This window comes from Ambystoma mexicanum, chromosome 4q (genome assembly GCF_040938575.1).
Source record: "Ambystoma mexicanum isolate Mex_15411 chromosome 4q, UKY_AmexF1_1, whole genome shotgun sequence".
NCBI lineage: Eukaryota > Metazoa > Chordata > Amphibia > Caudata > Ambystomatidae > Ambystoma > Ambystoma mexicanum.
This window is the reverse complement of record NC_090928.1, coordinates 444,345,690-444,369,511: the sequence shown is the minus strand read 5'-3', so window position 1 is coordinate 444,369,511 and position 23,822 is coordinate 444,345,690. Positions and strand designations below refer to the sequence as shown.

The 23,822-nt window shown below is 42.9% G+C and overlaps 1 protein-coding gene across 1 annotated transcript in view; it reads left to right on the top strand.

Annotated features, from left to right (window-relative positions):
- Positions 1–23,822, top strand: part of LOC138467253 (uncharacterized) — a 436,076-nt gene that overhangs the window by 304,647 nt on the left and 107,607 nt on the right. The gene's annotated exons all lie outside the window — the stretch shown is intronic.

Below are 23,822 nucleotides of genomic sequence, written 5' to 3'. Positions count from 1 at the left end.
AGGTAAAGCCTAACACTTTTAAAGTTATAATTGATGATTCTGAACATGCTGCTGGCACGCCCTCTCGGCGACTGCGCACGGTCAGATGAAAGTAAACATTGCACTTCCATTGTGCGTTGCTATTGCTCACGCTGCCTTATCCCATTATGTTGTGTTAAATTATGTTACTTTATTTATATAGCGCCAAAGCCCTAGTGAGTCCAGGCGCTGAAACAAAAAGGATAAGATAGAATAGAGAACCAACCATTATGATGCATAGAGTTCAACATTAGTTCACATTATGCCCTCGTGCATATGAGCATGTAGCATGTACACATTCTGCCGGCCTCTGTGCAGTCTAACAAGTCAACACAAATGCTGGACTGTGGATACCTTCCTTAGATCATGCTAGATCCATTTGTTTACTTTTATTTGATATAGAATGGATCTAACCCCAGGGGTGTCAAAGTGCTGTAAAGAGCTTGTTAAATCAAGCACAGACATAAGAGAAAAGTTTAAATATGAGGTCAATACAATTAGCACAAACAAGTACATGGTATGTTATAGTGTAGGGTTTAATGAAGTGCTTGTACACCTTAAAGAAGTACCTTGGTGCTAAAGCAGCCACTTACCTCTGAAACAGCCATAATAGCATGGAGATAGGAGCACAAAGACAATGAAGGACCCAGAGAAACATCTGAAAGCAGTGAGGTGAAATCCCCAGTGAGGAAAGTGATAAGGTTTGAGATTGTCTCTGAATTGTAGGTGGTCAGTAAGCAGCCTGGTCTCTGCAGGAATGGAGCTCCATAATTTAGCTGCCTGCACAGCGAAGGAATGGCTGCCCCATCTTGCTAAAGCAAAACAAAAATGTGATGGCTGGAAAGTTTTGAATTAATCATAAACAAGGGCATAGCTCTGGGCAACCCTCCCGACCATCGTATTTCAGCGTGCCAAGCCATTACAGAAGGGGAAAACCATATGCAAATCACGCTTGTTCCCTCCCCAAAAGGGGCAGTCCAGCCTAGACTGCTAGGTCACATCCCTTCTGCACAAGACCACAAGCACCCCCAGACATGTTTCTGCCTTGTTGGGTGTCATCAGTGAGGAGTAGCTTGGGTCTCTTGGCCCAGCAGCCTCGGGACCCACGTTTGGGCATACCCGTCCCACTCAGGGTGACTTAAGCAAAACAAAGAGGTGATGGCTGGAAGGTTTTGAATTAATCATAACCTCGGGTATAGCCCTGGGCAACTCTCCAGAATATACTAGTGGAAAGGTAAAACCTAACACTTTTTTACAGATGGAATTAATGATTCTGACCATGCTTCTGGCATGCCCGCTCTGCGACTGCGCATAGTCAGATCAAAGTAAGTATTGCACTTCCATTGTGCATTGTTACTGCTCACACTGCCTTATTCCATTATGATGCATGGAGTTCAACGTTAATTCACATGTACACAGTCGCCCCGGCCTCTGTGTAGTCTACCATTCCGGCTTCTCCTCCTCCTGGAGGGCAAGTCTATGTAAATGCTGGACTGTGGATACCTTCCTCCCACCAAGCTGGATCCATTCATTTACTTTCATTTACTATAGAAGGGACCAAACCCCCGAAAGTGTCATTAGCACACAGTAGTACATGGTTTGGTATAGTGTAGGGTTTTATTAAGCACTGGTTCACCTTAAAGAGGTACAACCCTACTAGCATGGAAATAGCTCAGAGACAAGGAAGGACTAGGAGAAATGCTTGTAGGTGAGGAAGTGAAATCCTCAGTGCAGAAAATAATATGGTTTGGGTTTGTTTCTGAATTTTAAGTGGTCAGTAAGCAGCCTGATCTCTGCAGGAATGGAGCTCTATAATTTGGCTGCCTGCACAGAGATGGAGTGACTGCCCCATCTTGCTAGTCGGGACAGCGGAGCAATAAGAAGGGATTACAAGTATTATTGCAATGGTTGTGTTGGAATAGATATAGAAAATTAGTGCTATGTAAATCCAGGGCTTTTGTGATGTAGTGTTTGCAGTTCAACCATTCCTTCGATGGGAAGCCAGTGGAATTCATATAACACTGGTTGAAATAGTATGTTTGGACTGGTCTCATTAGGTTCACGCTAGATAATTATCATTTTATTAAGTGCTGTAGTCCAAATGCTTTGAGGTAGTCCAACCTACTGGATATCAAACTGTTTATCAGTTGGAGCCTATGAGAAAGAGAAAACTGGTCTAGGAATATCTGTTAAATGAGTAAATAATAAAAGAAAGAGTGCAACACCGAAATCATTTGAGCTTTAACTACCCTGGAGCAGGGGGGCAAGTATCAAATGTAAACAGCCACTAAGTAGAAGACGATCCATCAACTCTGGAGCTAACCAGAGTAAAAAGTGACAAAGCAAAATCCCAGCTTTTGCTAGATTGATGTTCAAACTTTTGCAGGCAGACGGCCCTCCTCCATAATACTTTGGAGTTTTTCCACTGTGCCATCCAGGTCTTCCCCAAAATGGAGGGTTACCTGACTGTTACCCATGCACATGTAGAATAACAGGCTTTATGAGTGAACAAGATAGGCCAATGGTCTCATGTCTAAGTTAAATAGTAATAGAAACCATGATAATCCCTGCCGGAATCCAGATGTGAATAGCGATGAGGGCCAGTTCAAAGGCTGGAAGAGTTATGGATTGAGTTCAGCCCAACAGGAAGCAACTCAAACAGGCCAGTGTCTGGTATCTGACACGTAAGCATAAAGGTAGAGACAGAAGAGTGGCCTGGCTAATGGTATGATATGTTACCGAAAGATCTAAAAGAATGAGGGCTTATGTCTCACCACCATTGACCACGCTTCTGAGGTTGTCCATTCCCACAATCACTTGCAACTTGATTTCCACATATTATTACTGTGATTATTCTTAGATATAAATGGTATTACTAATCTAAAGTTTTATACAAGTATTCCTGAAGATGTGTAAATGATCAAATCATGTGTCTAAAAGTACCTTTGCTTTCTTTGCATTTGGCACATTGCACATATTCCATCATCCGCATCCTCTGAAGCCTGACAACAGGATAATACGTTCTATGCAGTCATTTAAATTGTATTGGGTGAAGCTTGGTACTAATTGTGGCCTCCTTGGGGGCAGTGCCTCGTTCCAGCCACCTTCTTTCATTCTCCCCAGATCTGCCTCCCAGTTCCCCCTTTGCTTGACTAGTGGACCTTATTGATATTCCCTGTATAGGATTGAGATTTCTTTACTGGTAAACTCTGCCTCCATCGTCCATTGTTCAAGTAGGGAAGCTTCTGGGGGTTCAAATCCCCTTTTAACTGGGCATTGAGAGCAAGTACAAATATCAGATATTGGAAAATGTTCCCGATCCATTTTAAATTCCTCCTGGATATCAGTAAAATGTTTAACTGACCATTCCCAACCACCTCTCCAATTCTCAATAGTCCTAATTCCGTCCATGCTCTACCGCACAGAGATTGGTTTAGCTCCCCACGTAAGTCATAACCCAAGAAGGAAATTAATAGCTTGGCCCTACCACCACATCCTATCATTTTCCTCCATATCTTTAATATCTGTTCCACCATTCTACCTGCAGGGGAAGTGTGTAACCCTTTATCGAGCAATGAAGACCTGTTCTGGTATCCCCTACTGAATGCATTCCCTTTCTAATATCTGGTCAGTTCCTGCACATAAAAATGTTTTATTAGATATAACCATGTATGAGGCCTAGTAGAACTACTGAATGTGTAGGAGACCCAGTCCACCCTGCCATGTGGATCTACATATAGTTTTCAAGGGAATCCTTGTGATTCAATTACCCAACAATAGTTTGAGAATAGACCGCAGAATATAGAGAATCATGAAAAACCACAACCATACCAATTATGAGGAGTGGCAGTGACCATCGTTTAACAGCCACCAGAGATCTATTAAGGAGACAAAACCAAATCAACCTGAAGAAGTCGGCTCTATTGCTAGCCACATTGATCCCAAGATACTTGAATGAAATTAGTTTGCTCTCTAACAATCAACCAGATATTATGTGCACCTTTCGCTCTCCGTATTGCACATCAACTAATTTCAGTTAATCCTAAAACCACTATGGCCTCCAAACTCATTAACTATATCGACAGCCCTCGAAACCGACAGAGCAGGATCCTTTAAATAAAACATGAGATAATCCTCTGTGCCCGGGGTCCACCAGAAACTTGTCAGTACTCGGTCACTTGTGATCCAATTCGCCAAGGGTCAGATTAACAGGGGAAGGGGGATACTGCCACATCCTACGGTTCTGAGAAAACATCCAGGAGGTAATAACATTGATCTTAACTCTACCCAGTCGTGCCTATATAACACTGGTACCCAGCTCAAGAACATTAGACAGAAGCCTATCTATTTCAGCAGGCCTTTCAGAAATGTCTGTTCCAGGGAGTCAAGAGCTTTTTATCAATCTTAACAGCACTGGTTGGCCTGAGAGTCTACCTGATAATGGCAGGAGATCAATTAACGTATTAAGATTCATTTGGGAAGATTTCTCAGACATAAAACTGCATTGATCTGGGTCAACCAGGGATCGAATTATCTGCATTAATCAGTTTGCCAGAATCTTGACCAAAAGCTTGGTTTCCCTATTTATTTATTTTTGTGTGATTTTGGTTACCAAAGCAACCTTACACAAAAAAAGACATGGTTATACAGAAATGATGCAGAAAGTAAAGCAAGTAGAAAAATACACAATTTCTCACTAGATAAATAACAAGCACATTTCACTATATAAGAACAGAAACACATAATAAAAATGGATACAAAGATAAAATGAGTGAAACCTTGGGGCAGGTTGCCGCCGGACCCGTAAAGATTTACCGGTGCCTGACTTGCCGGTAACACTGGGGTATTACAACCCCAGTAGTCCGGAAAGTCAGGCGCCGGTAAATTGTAAATCCTCATTTCCATAGAGTCCAATAGGACTCTATGGGAATGGGGAACACAGACGCACCAGCACTGTTAATAACCGTTCCGGTGCTTCTGTGACGGTCTGCCTACCATGGCTGATGTGCCTGGCAATGTCCGACTTGTCAGGCACAGCAGCTCCTGTAGTCAGTCCTGGAATATGCCGGTCCGGAAACAACATGCCGGTAAGCTTACCGGCACCGTTGCTTCCGGATCGGCATATTCGTAATGAGCCCCATTGTGTCCCCACATTAAACGGGACCAGAAAAGGTTAATGGAGAAATCATACTCCCAAGGAGCATTTTGTTTGAAGAATCTCTCTCTATTTTCCTGAAAGTAAGGAAAGACAGTAACTCAATGCTTAAGAATTTCCTAATCATGCATACAGTGGATGTTATCAAGTAAGGGCTGTTGGCCTTTCCAGTGTAAAATACGTTCCTTAGAATGAAACTGGTTAAGGAGAAAATGTAAGTAAACCTCTCAGTACTTTACTGCAGGGAAGCTTCTCTAGATATCCGGGATGCATTCAACTTTATGTACAAATTTAGCATATTCAGTGTATTTTCTGTAAAGACCAATTGCATCAACTGTTTCCCCCCAATCTAGTCTGAACAATTTAGACTTAATGGATCCTGGACGATATTCTAATTCCCCTTCAGTTCCACCAATATGAATCAGGATATCCTTCATAGTTTTAATAAAGGAATTAACGGAAAGGAACTGTGGCTTCCTTGACAATATTAGACAGATCAATGTAAAGACTACTGGGGGATGGGCAGAGAATCTTAGAAATAGAAACCAGCATACACCCGGTATACCAGGCCTTGAGTGAAATGAGGCAGAGTTCATGCCTCATTATACAGTTGAAAGTCCCAAAACCTGTTCCACAGTTTACTTTGTACCACGTTAAGATAATCCCCCATATCTGGTAGGCAGAAATCTACATCACACAAAATCACAGGTTCAACCTTAGCCAGATAGAAGCGCCGAATTGGTAGACCAGAAAACATACACACCCTTTTGTACAAATATGTCCTTTTAAAGGTCAAGGGAGAGAGCCTACTCTCAAGGTATGCTGCCAAATTACACTCACAGACTGGTTGGACAGATTATAAACCAAGTACTTTAGGGAGTCCACACATTCCAATCTCTCCCCACATAGATTCCATGAAAAAATGTTGATTCTCTTTCGGCCCTTAGAGAATATAACAATTTGTGATCTACTCCCATTAGGGGATACTTTATTATTGGTGCAGTACTGAGCAAATAAGTTAAGTTTGGATTGCAAGCCCCTGGCTTGATCTCCTTACCTCTCTACCTTTTCCTAGTGGCTATTAGAGGCATTGCCCTCCTCCCTTTCACTGCCTTAAGTTCATTGCCCCACTGCTGTTTTTATGATCCTACTGTACACTTGGAAATTCTCTCCTTTATCTCTGACTACTCTTACAGTAAAGTGGTGCATTCACACCTGACCTACATTGATCGCCCCCCTCTGTAGATATAAATACATCTGTGACAAAATGGATTCTGCTGTGCAGGAGTACGAGGATTAGTAGGGACCACAATGCAGGCTGAGCCCTCACACTTCTACGATCCGAGAGCCAACACAATCATTAAGGTAAAACAGGCACGCTACCTCATTCACGTTTTTTGGTAACGTGGGCCGAGGGAAGGCTATGCTCTTAAGAGAGGTGTGAATGTGATCCATTAGTGACCCAAACAACACAGTAACATAGTCCAAAATAAAAGGAATGTCCAATCAAGGTTCTAAAAAGATATTTATTCTTTAGTCAAACACACTGTCTGTAAGAAAACTAAATAGAAAAGACTCCAAAATCCAGCATTCTGGAAAGAGCAGAGAAGAAGCAACATATAGAAGAACACAGCACTCTGAGTATGAATACAGAGGTGAATGGCACTTTATTTACCACAAAAAGGATATGTCTTTGGGTGACAAAGGTTCAAAAGTGACAGACCCAGTGTCTAGCGCTTAAATGGTTATTCGTCATCTGCACCTCATCACAAGTCTTTGGCTGGTCAATGGCGTCAAGCAAGGCTTTGAGCAGTTGTACGAGCGGATTTGACTAAGTTCCAGGACAGTGGATTATGTGGGCTCAGCAGCAAGTGGGCATCAAGCAGGTTCAAAAGTGGTAGCTCTGTGCAGCTAGAAGTTGGCTTTCGGCGATGCAGACCAGGGCACTCACCAGGATCTCTTCGACGTTGGGCTCGAGTCAGGTTGTAACAGGTTGTAACTGTTGGAAAGGGTCGATCCAGCGGTTCAAGTTGGTGGGCGGCAGTGTTTGAAATGGTGATCCTGTTGCTTCGATGTGTGTTTCGGCAAAGCAGCCATTTCGTGGGGTGAGTCTGGTCGAGTCGGGGTGTAACCCCTGATTTGAGACAGTGAGTACTCTCCAACGGTTTGAGTCAGGTCACAGTATCAAGTGGTTCATTCGAGCCTTGCAGGTGATGGGCTCAGTAAGACCACTATGAAGCGTCGAGTGGGGTCAATGTGCAAGCCATTGTTAGAAGGTTCAGAGGATTGCCAGAAAGTAGCACTGGTGGCATCCCTCGCAGATCTGCCCTTCCATTCATGGGCTCTATGACAGGGTGCGTTCTTTTAGGGTCTGCTCCTCCAGAACTTGGGAGATTCTGGTGCAGAATGTCATTTCATGGTCCACAGCATGTGTTTCCACAAAGTGCCCCGGGAGGCAGTAGTGGGCAGAGCTCTCCTCTTCCTTGGACTGCTCCTTCTCCCACTCAATGATTGAGGGCTTTGGAAAGTAGAACTCTCCCAGAAAAGGTCCAATGAATATTTCTAAAATGCTGTTGCAAGTTGAATCAAAGAAGTGGTGTGAGCCACCTCTTTTAAAGGTGAAAGCGAGCAGGTGATTAGACTAAGGTTACCCTGCCTTAGTGGTCCAATCCCTGTCCTTAAAATAAGTGGACTTCACCCCAAAGTGCTTTGCTCTAGAGGAAGTGGAGGGCATAATAAGGACAAAGAGAGGCAGAGAGAAACAAGATGGTGTAAGTCTTTCTGCACTATACAGAGATCTCCTATCTACACTAACACTGCCCCCCTTCTGTTCTCACTAGGATGAAATGCATTTAGAAATGTGGGACGCTGGTGTGAAGCTGCTCCCTTTGAATGGGTGTGCCCCTTTGATGCCTGGGCCCATCACAGCTGCCTGTTGGGTGGCTGTCTCTGGTAGAGGGTGTTAACTACCTTCACAAAGACAACAAAGAAGAGGCATGGCCATTCAGGTTCCAGTCTTGTCCTTTGTCAGGCTTGGCCTGTATGGTCAGAATACACATCACCTTCCACAGCTGAACTAGCTCGACAGAGCTGACACATATGTTATATCGAATTTAATGTGGCTGCAATGATCATGATTAGTGCCATACACCATGCCTTAACCTAGGCATAACTTATCTTTCGAGTTTACCCTGCCACCAGCCTGGGCTACTTATGATCATCCTAGTTTTGGTACAAGGGTCCATATATGAAATGCAGCCCCTGTGCTGCAGAGATTTAGCTGTCACTGCAGCTGTCAAATAGGGCAACTGTGATCTCTGAACCTCTGTGCCACTGGTAGAGCAGACACTGCAGATCAGGATACTGATGCAGCAAGGCACAGATACACACTATGCTTTTGGCATGGAGCTTATAAAAGTGGATTGTGACCCGCAGACTAACCTTCCAGAGATGCAATTACCTGCATAATTATATTAATTAATACACATTTAAGAAAAAAACAGGGATTTCACACCCTTGTCAGATGACAATTCCTCACAACATCACAGTTCCCAATGGTTAGCAATGGTTTTTCCATCATCTCACTCATGCACATTTGACAGTTGGTTACATCTAGCAGCTGTGGTCATCTGTAATTTGTGGTTAGAGTCAGAGTCCAGGGTGGGTGTAGCAGCACGGCTATAGCTATTAAAGTGTGATCAATTATAGAATATTTTCCAGTGTTATCCGAGCAGCTGATACTTTCTACATACATATAATACAACATAAAAATGAATAACCAAAAGACAAGATGATTTTGGGAAGGGGGCAACCCCGTCCCACTGCCCCTAAGCGATTTAGAGTACGGCGAGCGGCATACGAAGCACTATGATGGGCTAGGGGGAGGTGGGACAGGGGTAGGACCCCTGCCCAATATAATCACCCCACATAGTGTAGCCCAGGACACGAGCAAGACTGCCATTTTGTGTAGATGTTAGCGCATTTTGCATAGATCTTAGTAATTATAGTTAAGAGACAAGGGGTCTCATTAGGGGTCCAGTGGTAACCCTGCCAGTGCTACTGGTGGGTTGCCGCCAGACCCGTAAAGAATTACTGATGCCTGACTTCCCGGTGCCACCGGACTATCCCAAGTCCAGCAGCTGGAAAGTCAGGCGCCGGTAATTTTGTTAATCCCCATTCCCATAGACTCACATAGGACTCTATTGGAGTGGGGACATGGAAGCACCGGCACCATTGTTAACAGTGCCGGTGCTTCTGTGACAGCTTTGCCTGCCATGACCACTGTGCCCGGCAGGGTCAGACCTGTCGGGCACAGTGCCTCCGGCAGGCAAACATGTGGTTTGCCGGTCCAGCAACAAGGGTGCTGGTGAGCTTACCGGCACCCTTATTTACATACCGGCAAACCTGTAATGAAGCCCAAAGTCTGCGGCGAATGAGGCATTTCATGCACTAGGCCCGAATTGCGAGATGAGGGAAACTTCCAGCCATGCCCGAGCTCTCATGAGGAGTACCCACACCGCAAACCACCATAAAGCTCATTCATTGTTCTAACAGTGTTGCAAAATATGTTTTTCTATCTGAAAGGAATGTGCCCAACAAGGCCCTCTCTCATAGACGTGCGCCTGGTGTGCATGTTATCACACACTGGCCAAAGCATGACCCGGCCCATCCCCAGGTGACCACGAATTATAGCCCATATAACTGACTAATCCCCAAGATCCCTGAATTCTATGGCACCAGGTGACCTTCGACCACTAACCCTAAAGTAACAAGTTCTGAATGTTAAAAGAGAACAGACATTGCACGTCTTTGAGCTACACGTATATGATTTTTATTGCGAGGTGATGAGAGGCATAAATTATAGCTCAAGAGTGGAGACCTTGGAGCCAGATGGCGCGGAAGGGAGTGAGTGAAATGTGTGTGTGGAGGTTAGAGTGCCACAGACTCTACTTTATGCCAGTCTTAAAGCCTGCCAGGTGCACAGTATAATGATGAAGTAGCATTGTGTTAGGAGTGTAGTTAATTTGTTCTTTGACCTTCGTCAGTGAGAAGAAGATGATCGCTGCAGCACCCACGTGATAGAAGACAGACAGACTGGGCTGGAACCAATGACCTGGTATCCCTTATGGAGAAGGCGGATCCTGTATAGGCGCACGCCAACCAGCCATGTGGGTTTTTACTATATGTATAGCATCACGATGACGATGTGTCTCCTCTTAAGCCTCTGCTTGTACCCTCTTTCAGCAGAACGTTCTTGTCAGCAGAGTTCTTTGCTGTTGCTCTCATCTTTGTGTGAAATTAAAACTTGTTATCCTTACAAGATCGACTTGGGCCTTTTTTCCCTAGCGGGTTATATTTGTTCTGGTGTGAGCATACAGGGGGGTTCCTTCAATGAGCATGGTTACATCATTGAGAGATTTATTGCCACTGCATAATGATATATGCTGCTGCTTTGTGTTATCAAGTCAAAACATCTGCAGACTGGTACAGCGTACCCTTTGAGACCCTGTCATCTTTGTCAATGGTGAGGGATGACATGAGATGTACCACAACACATCAGAAGAGCCACAGGTTGCAAACCTCCATACAAAAGCCAAAACATGCTTTTCCAATGCTTATTTTTATAACACTGGAATAAGGAAAGCAGCAGCAACACCAGACATGAGCAGAGCTGCATTGATCCTTGCATACAGTGGTACAGTGCATTGTTATTAGCTCTTTATAACAGAGTGCCTTGTGATCGCTGGTTATGAAGCAGTGAGAGTGTTCGTCTCCTGTGGCAAGAAGCCATCAGAGCTGGGTCTAACTCTCACATTTTGCAACTGCTTTTGGAACTTGCCTTTTAAAAATGTAAACGATAAGAGCGTGGGCACTATAAACTGAATCCCATGCACTCACAGAGACTATCAGAAGTCTGTTGCAGGTGTCAATGAATGGAAGAGATCCAGTGCCCAACCAGACTCTGAAGACAATAGGTTAACAAGTGGAATCGCTGTCTCACTGCTCTGGCATTTCAAATAAACTTGCATATGTTAGAAAAACAATAGTAAGACAGGGAACAGAGCCGGTATGTTTCTTGACCTGCTGGGTCTTTCTTTTAGTCAAAGTGAATCCTGACTAATAAAATAGCCAATTGGCACTGAAAAGGTAGCAACATCAAGCAGCTGTGTCCTTCATACAGTGCCTGTCCCAATAATTAAGGGGCTAAACAGCCGCATCAAGGTTGAACGCTTATTAAGTACATCCCGATCAGACCTGTATGGCTGATAGGAGGCAAACCTGCCAACAATTCAGCATAACACGGTTCACTGTGTTCAGCAACCACAAACAGCATTTAGGCAAAGCAAAACAGTGTAATAAGACCCAGCAGGTCCAAACACGTGTCGGCTGTGTTCCCTTTATTACTATTGTTTTTCTAATAAATACCAGTATATTTGAAATGCCAGCACAGTGAGACAGTTATTAAAATGTAATATGATTCTTTTGCTTTGACATCTTCAAACAATCAAAATAAAACAAATAAAAAATAACAAACTGTAAATACTAATTGCAGCTCACAAATCTGTATGTACACTTAAGCACCCTTGGAAAAGCATTTACCACCATGAGTAGTGTTAAGGTTACCTTCTATCAAACTCAAAAAGGGGCGTGGCTTGCATAATGTGACATGTGGGCATGCCCCTTTAACCCAGAAGTACCGCCCTGCTGGAAGTCCTGCCCCGGTACTGACATCATGGGGTCACCCGGAGGTCCCGCCCCAGAAGTGACATCATGGGGGTTGCCAGGAAGTCCTGACCTGGAAGTGACATCATGGGGGTTGCACGGAAGTGCTATCATGCAGGATCAAACGTAAGTCCCACCCTACTGGGCGTGGTGCCCCAGAAGTGGCATGACCGTAGCCTAAGTGTTACCAAGGATGTGACCTCACGGCAGTGACCCAGAAGTCCCCCAAACCATATCCTGGAAGTGACCTCATGGAGGTCCCCCGGATGTTTTGCATGGTTGGAAGACTTAGCCCAGATGTGGCAAGATGTGCTGCTCTCGTAAGTCCCCCCTCTAGGTTGGGGGTAAATGGTGTGACTATTTTGACCCGGAAGTAATTTGTGTGAAGCCCTGTTTGTGTATTGTTTGCACCGGTCAATAGAAGTCCGCATGGCTGTAGATGGTGTGTTTGACCCTCCACAGGTATGTCCCCAAGACCCCAGAAGTGGGGTATAGACTTTACAGGGTGCCGAGAGATGATGCAGGTATTAACCTGTGATGTTACGGGTGGTGTGGGGTAGGCAGGGCGCTTTTGATCTGAAATGTGTCATGGTGCGCCAGGGGCGCTGTGGAGATGATGTAGTCATACACCCTCCCCATACGGATGGAGTGAATTGTATATATATACAGAAGGAGCTCCGGCCAGTGGTATGCAGCACTCCTGAAGACTGGCTATACTATTTGTCTAACGCTAGCAATACCCTGAATCATGAAGCATTAAAGCTAGCACTCTAAGAATACCTTAGGCAATGATGACTGCAACACCATTGAAAAGTATGATCGTCCGAGAAGCCTGACAACAACAATTCCTGTAGCTGATGAGGAATCGCAACACCCCGCCGGTAGTGGGATGATTTGAGCCAGGCCTTTTTTTTAATGAATCTTGGTGATATGCTGCCGCCTAATTCCCAAACTTTCAAAGCTGCTGTTGAATGCTGTGATGGTGTAGATGCGGTTATAACGGACACCAATTCCACAGAGCCAGACTACAAAGCTATGGATGAGTCTATGAAGACTCCTGAAGAGCCCTTTTATGAGGACCTGGGCGTCCTGGATAAGCTATTTCAAGAAGTGGCCATGACACCCGAGCTGGAAGCAAGTCCCGATGAAGATAGGCTGTTTATTGATGCTGCTGATGCTATGAAGGCTTGCCCTTTGCAATCTAGTATATAGGAAAGTGTGTGTTTGTGTCTGTATTAACTTTGTGTAAAGATACATATTAAAGTAGTAAACTTCTTTCTTTTTTGAATTATAGAAAACTGCAGATAAGGTTGACGGCATTGAGAGTTAGCGGTCTTCATTCAATACCGTCACTTTTGTTTGTGTGTGCTGTTAAAAAATGATCGAAAGTACAGCAACCCAAAGCACTAATAAGTGTAAGAAACATGTCTGTTTAAAATGCTTTGAAAGTTCTGATTAAGAAGAAGAGGAAACTATCACCATTTTGGAGTCCTTAACTGTTCATTTTTTTGTGGCCTGTGTAGTGAAAATGTGCTTGAAGCATGATTATTACCAATGGTGCTATAGGCATAAATGCGATGACCCACAACAGGATGCTCATGAATGTTTACTTCCGAATGATCACGCTAGAACCATATGGCAGATATGTTTTATGTTGAATTCATATCAAGCCTTTCAGCTGTTTAAATCTGTCTATAAAGGCATGGCCATGCACGTACATGCTAGTATGGAGAGTGTTTTATCAAAAACATTCATAAAAATATACCATTGCCGCAAACCAGATAGAAAAATTAGATCTTTACAAATAGCTAGTCCCGTGGTTTTAGAAACAGGGTAGCCCGATTAATACAAAAAAGATTTTTGTAACCTTTACACTTTTGGGAAGACCCATAAATCTTGTCCGACACGCCGTAAGCTGTTTTAAATAGAAAAGAAATACAAAGAGGTTGCTTCTTATATGTGTACATTTGTTTCTAGGATAAAACTTCTGAAGTTCAAGCAATGCGTGTGGATCATAAACTGAAGCCTGAACATTTATATGTGGAAAAACTGTTATACGCTATGCTGAAAGAGAGAATATTGGAAACCACCCCAAATACTCTGAAATATCTACAGGTACCTACAACCGACCCTACCGTTCTTATAAAAGCGTGATGTTTATAGCTAACATATGTACAAACACCTGTCTACCGGTATTGGTTGAATACTGCCATCTGTACAAATACAATGTGGGCTCTCTATACCTGCACCCTAGAGCGGTATTGCAACAGCTTCTGGAGCAATTGTATGAACATTACTTTAGCATTGAAGGATACGTTTTACAGGACCGCGAATTGTATGAACTTTTAAATGCTTCGAGTCTTTTTTTACATACAGAGTTACATGCGGGTGGAGCGGGAGGTTTTGAATAATGGCATTTATAATGCTGCAGAAAAAATATCACAAATGGTAACGCTGTGTCAGGCCCTATATGTATGATAGCTGTAATAAAAATGTCTTTCACCCGTTATGCCTCTGTTTATTTTTTCAAGTGCTTCAGCAGTTAACAGCTCTCATTCAAGCATGCACAAAAGCCATTATGATAAAAACGTAATTGGTAGTTATGGCGATATTGATGCTCTTTATAAAAAACTACAACACGACAAACAACCCATCACTCATGGAGCTGTTAAGGAATGGTTATCTGGTATAGAGGCATATACTCTTCATAAAAATGCTAGAAAACATTTTAAAAGAAGCAGAGCCTTGATAGCTGACCGTGACAAGCAAAGGCAGGCAGACTTAGTGGATATGACCCCGTTTTAAAAGAAGAAGGACTGTGGTAGCTGACCGTGACAAGCAATGGCAGGCAGACTTAGTGGATATGACCCCTTTTGAAAAGCAGAACGATGGTGCGCGTTTCATCCTGGCGGTAATTGATATTTTATCAAAACATGCTTTTGCAGTGGTTTTGAGGGATAAGACCGGATCAAGAGTGACAGCTGCTTTCAAACATGTCTTCAGCAAAGGACAGGTGCCTGTAAAATTACATACGCATGCCGGCAAGGAGTTTTTAAATAGGCCCCTGCAAAATCTTCTAAAGCAACACAACGTGCATCATTTTATAATGTACAATGAAGTTATGGCTGCTGGTGTTGAATGCTTTAATAGAGCCTTAAAATCTAAACTCTGGAGATTTTTTACAGCAAACAATACACATCGTTATGTGGACATATTACAACATTTTATAGAGGTGTCCAATGATAGCTATCACTGGTCTATAAACATGACTCCAAATTCTGTAACGCCTAAAAATTCACAAACAGTGTGGAGAAAGTTGTATGCTGATATGTTATCGAAGAAGGTCAAGAAAACGCCCTTTTGAGTAGGGGGCCACATCCTCGTTTCCAAGTCAAAAGGTGTCTTTACAAAGGGGTATCACCAATCATTTACTGATAACATTTTTATAGTGTCCAAGGTGTCTGCGAAAGATGGGGTATACACCTACCAACTGGTTGATTATGTTAGGGATGGTGGGAGCAGTCATTTTTACACTGAAGAGTTACAGATGGTCACAAATGATCCCCAATGTTTTTATAGGGTTGAGAACATTATTCAGAGTAAAGGTAAAGGAATTAAGAAACAAAGGGCCTCATTACACGGTAGGCGGTGGATCAAGGTGCTATTAGCACCTTGGTCCATGCCGGTAAAATACCGGCACCGCCTTGGAGGAAAGGGGAATTACCACCCTATTCCAAGGTTGGCAGGGCGGTAATTCCCCCTTCCCACATTGCCCTTCCCCATTCCCATTTTTGCCCCATAGGGCATAATGGGGAAGGTACTAATTACGGTACCACAAATTGCGGTAACGTAATTAGCACCCTGGTCCCTTTGCGGGTTGGTTTTTAACGCCTGCTAAAAAGCAGGCGTTAAAGTACCAATCCGCAAAGGGACCTCGTAGTAAGGCAGTAAGGGTTAACGGACACCGGTACCATTACCGGTGACCGTTAACCCTTACCGCCTTCCGTGTAATGAGGCCCAAAGCCTGGTAAAATAGGTAGGGTGGCCTGAGAAATTTAACATTTGGGTCAGCGCTGCATCTGTTAATGATATAGAAAGCAAACGCACTCCCTGAGAAGATGGAAGCGTCTATTAAATCACCTTTCCCACTAACGCTTCTTTAGATACATTCCCTAACAATGAAATATCAAATTATTTTGTTAAGATGGCCAAACTCCTTGATTTACAAGGATTGTGGTAAGCTAGTCTAATGGTGATTCAATACATCCATAAATGGGACACTATGGATAGAACAGAGGCCGAATTTACCATCAAGCTTGAAGGTCCTATTGAACAGTTACACTTAGGTTTTCCTCTGGGTTTTTACAGCAGTATACAAACTTTGCTAGTGCTATCAACAAGGCTCTCGCAAACATTGAGCGGTATACAGATATACAGCTGTTTCTGGATAAGGCGCATTGAGAAGTATTTCTAAATTCGACTGGTTTTACCACAGAGTTTATATGTAGTGGGAAACTCTTTAGGGTGTTGGGAACCGTTCAACATGTAAAAAGAAATAAAGCTTTAGGCAGAACACGTGCTGATAATGATTGGGGGTTTTACAACCTCATGATCTACAGTGATACAGTAGAATATCAAAGAGTAGGTGACTCATATGCCCCCCTAATGAGAACATCCCAGGTGAAAGGGGAAAATAACGCTATTGTTAATATACAATATATTAAATCTGATTATATCCCGGTTTCTAAGAATCATTTTGACACCATCAATATACAGATAAGGGATGATCGGGGGGAACTGTTCTCATTTAAATAGGGGAAAGCCCTAGTGAAACTACACATGTGCCCTAGGAGGGAAAACGACTATTAAAACATGGTATTCATGAAGAACTATGGGGAGCTGTACGTTTATAGTGATTATTACCAGCGGCAAGCCACTTATAGAGATCAATATTACTTTCAAGGGGTGCCCGTTATGTATGGAGTGGGTTTAGGAAGTATTTGTAGAAGTGTCTTTCGAAGGGCTATGCCATTTTTATGTAAAAAAGGGTTTGAATTAGCCAAATCACATGTGAAAACCGCAGCTACAAATATCGCTAAGGATGTGCTGTCTACGGCAACAACCTCCATCGCAAATCGTTTGAATCATCCACCGCAAGAGGGTTCAGGTCTGGTACATGTGATAAAAACTCCAACCAAAAGAAAAAGGAGAGCATCGCACAAGTGAGGGCCTCCAAGGGCGCATAAAAAACAAAGATCAGCAACGAAAACCGCTCAGAAGAGAAAACGAATTAGCAAGAACAGACCAGCCAAGAGAAATCCATTGTGCCTCGGTGGAACTTGTCAAATCTGAACTAGATCTGTTTGCCGTACCCCCAACACAAATGAGCATTGAAAACAGTTTTTCCATGGAAGTGGCTCCCCTCACAGCAATATCTCTTCTAGCGTCCATAGAGTTTTACATATTGGGATCAATGGAGATGTACCTGGATCTAAATGACACATTACTTTACCTGACCTGTAAAATAACAAAGGCCGATGGGTCAGCTATCCCTTCAGTTGCTAAATTAGTCATGATTGCTTACCCCGCAGCCACCCTCTTTAATCAGGTTGACATCACTCTAGGCGACAGCCTGATCACGCAGAGTAACAACATGTATGCTTAGAGAGCGTACATAGAAAGCATTTTGAACTACAGCAATGATGCTTTGGACACCCATGTTACAGATGGGCTTTTCTATAAGGACTCAGCAAGACATATGGAGGATTATACTCTAGATGGGTCTAACACCAGATTTATAAAAACTAGCGGCACATGCAAGAGGTAGTAGAAATTTTGATTTACTAGGCCGTCTACACTCATATCTATTTTTCCAGGAGAAACTAATGGTGAATGGCGAAATTTTGATTTACTAGGCCGTCTACACTCAGATCTATTTTTCCAGGAGAAACCAATGTTGAATGGTGAATGGCGTTGATCTGAAAATTAAACTCTCTAGAAATGAAGATGCCTTTTGCCTTAACAGTGATGACGCTGAAGCCTACAAGTTGATCATCGTATCAGCAAGTTTATTTGTTAAAAGGGTCAATGTGTTCTACAAGTATTTAACTTAAAATACCCTGTCGAGAGGACATTCTTGAAAATGTTCAGTGTTACAGCGGGTAGCCGTGTCGCCAGTCAAGATAACTTATTCCTGCGGCAGTTACTGTAAATAATTATCATTGGTTTTGTGGACAATACTGCTTTTTCTGGGTCTTACGCCAGCAATCCTTTCAATTTTATACATTACAACATAAACTACGCAGCTCTTTTTAAAGACAGGGTCGTTCTACCATCCAAAGCCTAAAGCCCCAGTTTTAAACACAAAAATACAATTAGGAAGTATATGGGCCTAGTCTCCATCATTGGTAAACACTTGCGTGATAAAGGCTTTGTAATACCCTGTGACGATTAGGATGGGGGTTACACACTGTTGGCTTTTGGATTTGAGACCTGATAATGCATTAACTGGCTATTATAATCTGATTAGGAATGGTAATCTGTGCATTGAGGTACATTTTGCTGCAAGTTTACCAAACACTGTGAATCTTATTATTATGGCTCTATTTAACTTGGTCATGGAACTCAACAATCAACAGCAAGTATTGTACGACATGTAATGAATACCTACCAGATCAAATGTTTCCTGAGTAAAGAAAAACATGCTAAGAAAACATTTAGGGGTGTGTATTAATGTGATAACCTTGCAAGAGGTATACCTGATGAGCGACCTGCCAGCCTTGTGGCCAACACTGATCTAAAGAATCACAAAGGCACCCATTGGATAGCTATGTTTATAGACAAGGGTACAATAACTGTCTTTGATAGCCTGGGGTAATTCCCAAACCACCCAATATGCAGAGGCGCAATACTGAGCTATGGTATGCATATAGCATCCGTAATACATTATAATAGAACACTGGTTCAACATCCTGAAGCCGTCACATGTGGACAACACTCTTGCTACTTTGTATCTAAAATGTCTGAGAAACACTCTTTGATGGGGGTTATACAGACCTAATCACTCGACCGGCACCAAAATGATCTGATGGTAACTGTGTTCGTGAACAAGAACCAATATCACAGGACATCCAGCGGTGCTGTCTGTATGAAAGTAAAAGGTAGCACTCTGAATGTTGGCAACAGTATGAAAATCAGTTTTGATAGCTTAAAGGAGTTAGTGCAGAAGTACTCTTTAAAAAACACAACCAGAAATATCATGGTCCAGCAATCCTCAATAGTGCATGAGAAAAAACACCGGGAGATTAGTACCCAAATGCTGCAAAAAACCTTGAGGGTAGTATTTGATAAGTGTATGCTCACCGCTGATTACACGACATTACCCTATGGTTACTGAAAAGGGAGCATCATGTACGATAGACACCCTGTTACAACACCCTTTTTCATGTGTGTTTGCAGGCCCTTCTAGCTGCGGTAAAAGCTATTTTATTGAACCTCTTTTAGAAAATGCCCCCACGGTTATGACAGCAGTGCCCGAAAATCGTGTCTAGTTTTACTCCTGTTGGCAACTCCTGTATAAGGATCTGGCCGCTAAACCACCTCATTTGAAATGTGTGGAAGGTTTACCTGATTCTCTGAATGATGATCGTTTGATACCTCCGGACCTTGTAAATATGATCATTGTAGATGATTTGATGATGGAGGGTGGGCATAGTTCTGAACTGGAAAGGGCATTCACTCAATATTCCCACCATCGTAACCTCAGCATTTGTTACATTGTTCAAAATGTATTCTACCGCGGAAAGGGCCACCGCTCAATAACATTAAACGCCTGTTATATTATGCTGTTTCAGAACCCTAGAGATGAACATCACGTCACAGTCCTAGCAAGATAGATGAACCTGGGTAACAGCCGATTTTCTATGGAGGCTTTTGAAGACACTACCTTGAAACACTTTAGAGGACTACAGATTGAGGGCCAGTCTTTTCCCCCCTGATCTACCAGTGGTTTATATACAAAAGACTTCTATAAAATCCAGGTGAAAAACAATCATTCTCATTAGTGTTGATGATCAGCTGTCATGACGGCCGCTATAAGTTGGAACTTTGCATCCTGAGAATGCAAGTAAAACCGCTGCCCCAACAATAAAAGGCCATTCTGTGCTCAGCCTCTGATAATCTAGTATCGGCTATAGCAGAAATTTCCTTTAACACCATTAAGGGGAACGTTCCATTATCCACCTGTCAGTTAGGAGCCTTAAAAAAGAAAAATCACCTCTTTAAGAAACAGGGGAACAAGAGGGCATCCATAAAAACGAAAAGAAAACTTTTTAAACAATGTGGGGGCTTCATAGGTGGCTACTAGGTTTTGCATTGCCTCCATCTCTGTGCCTTATCCAGAAACAGCTGTATATCCGAATAGCGCTGAATGTTTGTGAGAGCCTTGTTGATAGCATCTAGCAAAGTTTGCATACTGCCATAAAAACCCGGAGGAAAACCTGTATGTAACAGTTCAATAGAACCTTCATGCTTGATGGTAAATTTGGCCTCTCTTCTGTCCACAGTGTCCCATGTATGTGGGTATTGAATCTCCATCAGACCAGCTTCCCACAATCCTTGTAAATCAATGGGTTTGGCCATCTTAACACAATCATTTGATATTTAATTGTGTTACGTTCACCTGGTATCCACAGGGACGCCACCCAGCCGTGTTACTCGCTGGGATGTTTCTCAGCTTTGCCCAGATGTGGTCTGCGGGGAAGGTTCTGCCTGAAAATACAGGAGGACTGTGTTCAAGGCTGACCGACTGGGGTAAGTATCCTCCCTCCACCCCCGTATGATTTCAGCCCCTCTGGGACCCTCTCCTCACCTTGTGGTAGAGTTAGGCATGCTCTCCGTCCTGCCTTCTTTGCAGGGGCGCGTTGTCTTTCATGGGCGTGTGCGGTCCAGTTACTTCACTGACGCTGGCCCGTTTGATATTGTTCATGTAGGTCTTATTGCTGTTGTTTAGTTTTGTTGCTATCCTGCATGCCTTTCTTTGTTTAAAAATGTCTCTTTATTCTCCCTCAGGTATGCGGAGCTTCAGCGCGGCGAACTGGCTTGGTTGAGCCCATCTGGTAAATGATGGCGTATTAAGAGCGCTATGATGCGGTAACGAAGCGCTATGCGCAGCGCTACAAAGTCTTGCCTTTGCTAACCTGTGTTTTCCTTCCTTGTAGGTCACGGTGTTCTTCAGCGTGAGTGGAATGTCCGAAGTGGTGCCAGCCGAGAGGTGACCAGCCAGGTAAGCCTTTTGAGCAGTTCGTAACTTGCAAATGTAACTACTGCTTTCTTTAATGTTGCCTCTATCTTCCTCTTTCAGGTCGTTCTGTCTGGGAGGCATGCAGATTCGAGGACGCTGTTCTCAGTAGCTGCGAGTGGCTAAAGATGAAGACTGCAGGTAAGATGCTGCTGCTAATGGTGTTCCTTTTGTCTCCTTGCAGGTTATGCTTCTCCGAGGGTCGAGGGAATAGCTGGACATGATGAGCGTCACGTTGCAAGCTGCAAAATAACGCAAACCGTGTTGTCTTGCTCGGGTGTGGTTTAAATAGCCCCAACAAAATAGTCCAGGTAAAGTATTCCCTAGGCTGCCACACCCAAAACACTAGACCGCATTGCTTGGTTCTTTGGAACCAAGCTATGTTGAAGCCTCCATGTTGGCTGATAACACATTAAGTAGTTCCCAAGCACATGTTTTTCATGGTGTATGAGCCTGGATTGGCCCCAAGAGGGTTTTGGAAAAGGATGCCAGGTTCTAGAGGCCGAGTCCTGACTCCACCTGTCCAATTGGTTTGCCAGAGAGGGTTTTGGGCGAGGGTCGTGACAAATTGTTAGGGAATGTATCTAAAGAAGTGTTACTGGGTAAGGTGATATAAAAGCCGCTGCTTTTCATCTTCTCAGGGAACACGTATGCTTTCTAGATCCTTTACAGATGCAGCGCTGACCCAACTGTTAAATTTCTCAGGCCACCCTATCCATTTTACCAGGCTTTGTTTCTTAATTCCTTTACCTTTACTTTGAATAATTTTCTCAACCCTATAAAAATGTTGGGGACCATTTGTGACCTTCTGTAACTCTTCAGTGTAAAAAGTACCGTTCACACCATCCTCATCATAATCAACCAGCTGGTATGTGTATACCCCCTCTTTCGCAGACACTTTGGACACTATACAAATGTCAGTGGTAAATGATTGGTCATATCCCTTTGAAAAGACACCTTTTAACTTGGAAACTCAGACATGTTCCCCTACTCGAAAGGGTGTTTTCTTGATCTTCTTTGATAACACATCAGCATACAACTTTCTCCACACTGTTAGTGAATTTTCAGGCGTTACAGAATTTGGAATCATTTTTAGAGAGTACTGGTAGCTATCGTTGGATACCTCTATAAAATGTTGTTATATGTCCATACAACGATGTGTATTGTTTGATGTAACAAATCTCCAGAATTTAGATTTTAAGGTTCTGTCAAACTGTTCAACAATAGCAGCCTTAACCTCATTCTACATTCTAAAATGATGCAAGTTGTGTTGCTTTAGAAGATTTTGGAGGGGCCTATTTAAAAACTCCTTGTCGGCATCCGTTACGAATTGTACAGACACCCTCCTTTGCTGAAGACATGTTTGAACGCGGCTGTCACTCTTGATTCAGTCGTATCCCTCAAAACCTCTGCAAAAGCTTGTTTTTATAAAATATCAATTACTGTCAGGATGAAACGGACACCATCGTTCTGCTTTGCTTGTCACGGTCAGCTACCACGGTCCGTCTTCTTTTAAAACATTTTCTAGCATTTCTATGAAGAGTATATGCCTCTTGACCAGTTAACCATTCCTTAATAGATCCATGTGTGATGAGTTGTTTGTCATGTTGTAGTTTTTATACAGAGCATCAATACCACCATAACTGTCAATTCCGTTTTTATCATAATAACTTTTGTGCATGCTTAAATGAGAGCGGTTAACCGCTGAAGCACTTGAAAAAATAAACAGAGGCATAACGGGTAAAAGACATTTTTATTACAGCTATTATGCATGTAGGGTCTGACACAGTGTTACCATTTGTGATATTTTTTCTGCAGCATTATAAATGGCATTATACAAACCCTTCCGCTCCCCCTGCATATAACTCTGAATGCGTAAAAGACTTGAAGCCTTTAAAAGTTCATACAATTTGCGGTCCTGTAAAACATATCCTTTAATGCTAAAGAAATGTCCATAAACTGTTGCAATACCGCTCTAGTGTGTAGTTATAGAGAGCCCACATCGTATTTGTACAGATGCCAGTATTCATCCAATACCGATAGCCAGGTGTTGGTACATATGTTACCTATGCACATCACGCTTTTACAAGACCGCTCGGGTTGGGGTGTAGGTACCTGTGGATATTTCAGGGTATTTGGGGAGATTTGCAATATTCTCTTTTTCAGCATAGCGTATAACAGTTTTTCCACACATACACATACAGGGTTCAGTTTACGATGCTTGACCTTCAGTTTTATCCTAGAAACAAATGTACACATATAAGGAGCAAACTCTTTCTATTTCTTTTCTCTCTAAAACAGCTTCTTGCGTGTTGGACAAGGTTTATGGGTCTTCCCAAAAGTGTATAGGTCAGAGAAATATTTTTGCATTAATCGGGCTACCCTGTTTCTAAAATCCACGGGACCAGCCATTTGTAAAGATCAAATTTTTTTATGTTTTTGATAAAGCACTCTCCAGACTAGCATGTACACGCATGCCCATGCCTTAATAGACAGCTTTAAGCAGCTGAAAATCTTTATATGAATTCAACATAAAACATATCCGCCTCATTGCTCTAGCGTGATAATTCGGAAGTAAACATTCCTGAGCATCCTGTCGCGGGTCATCGCATTTATGCCCATAGCGCC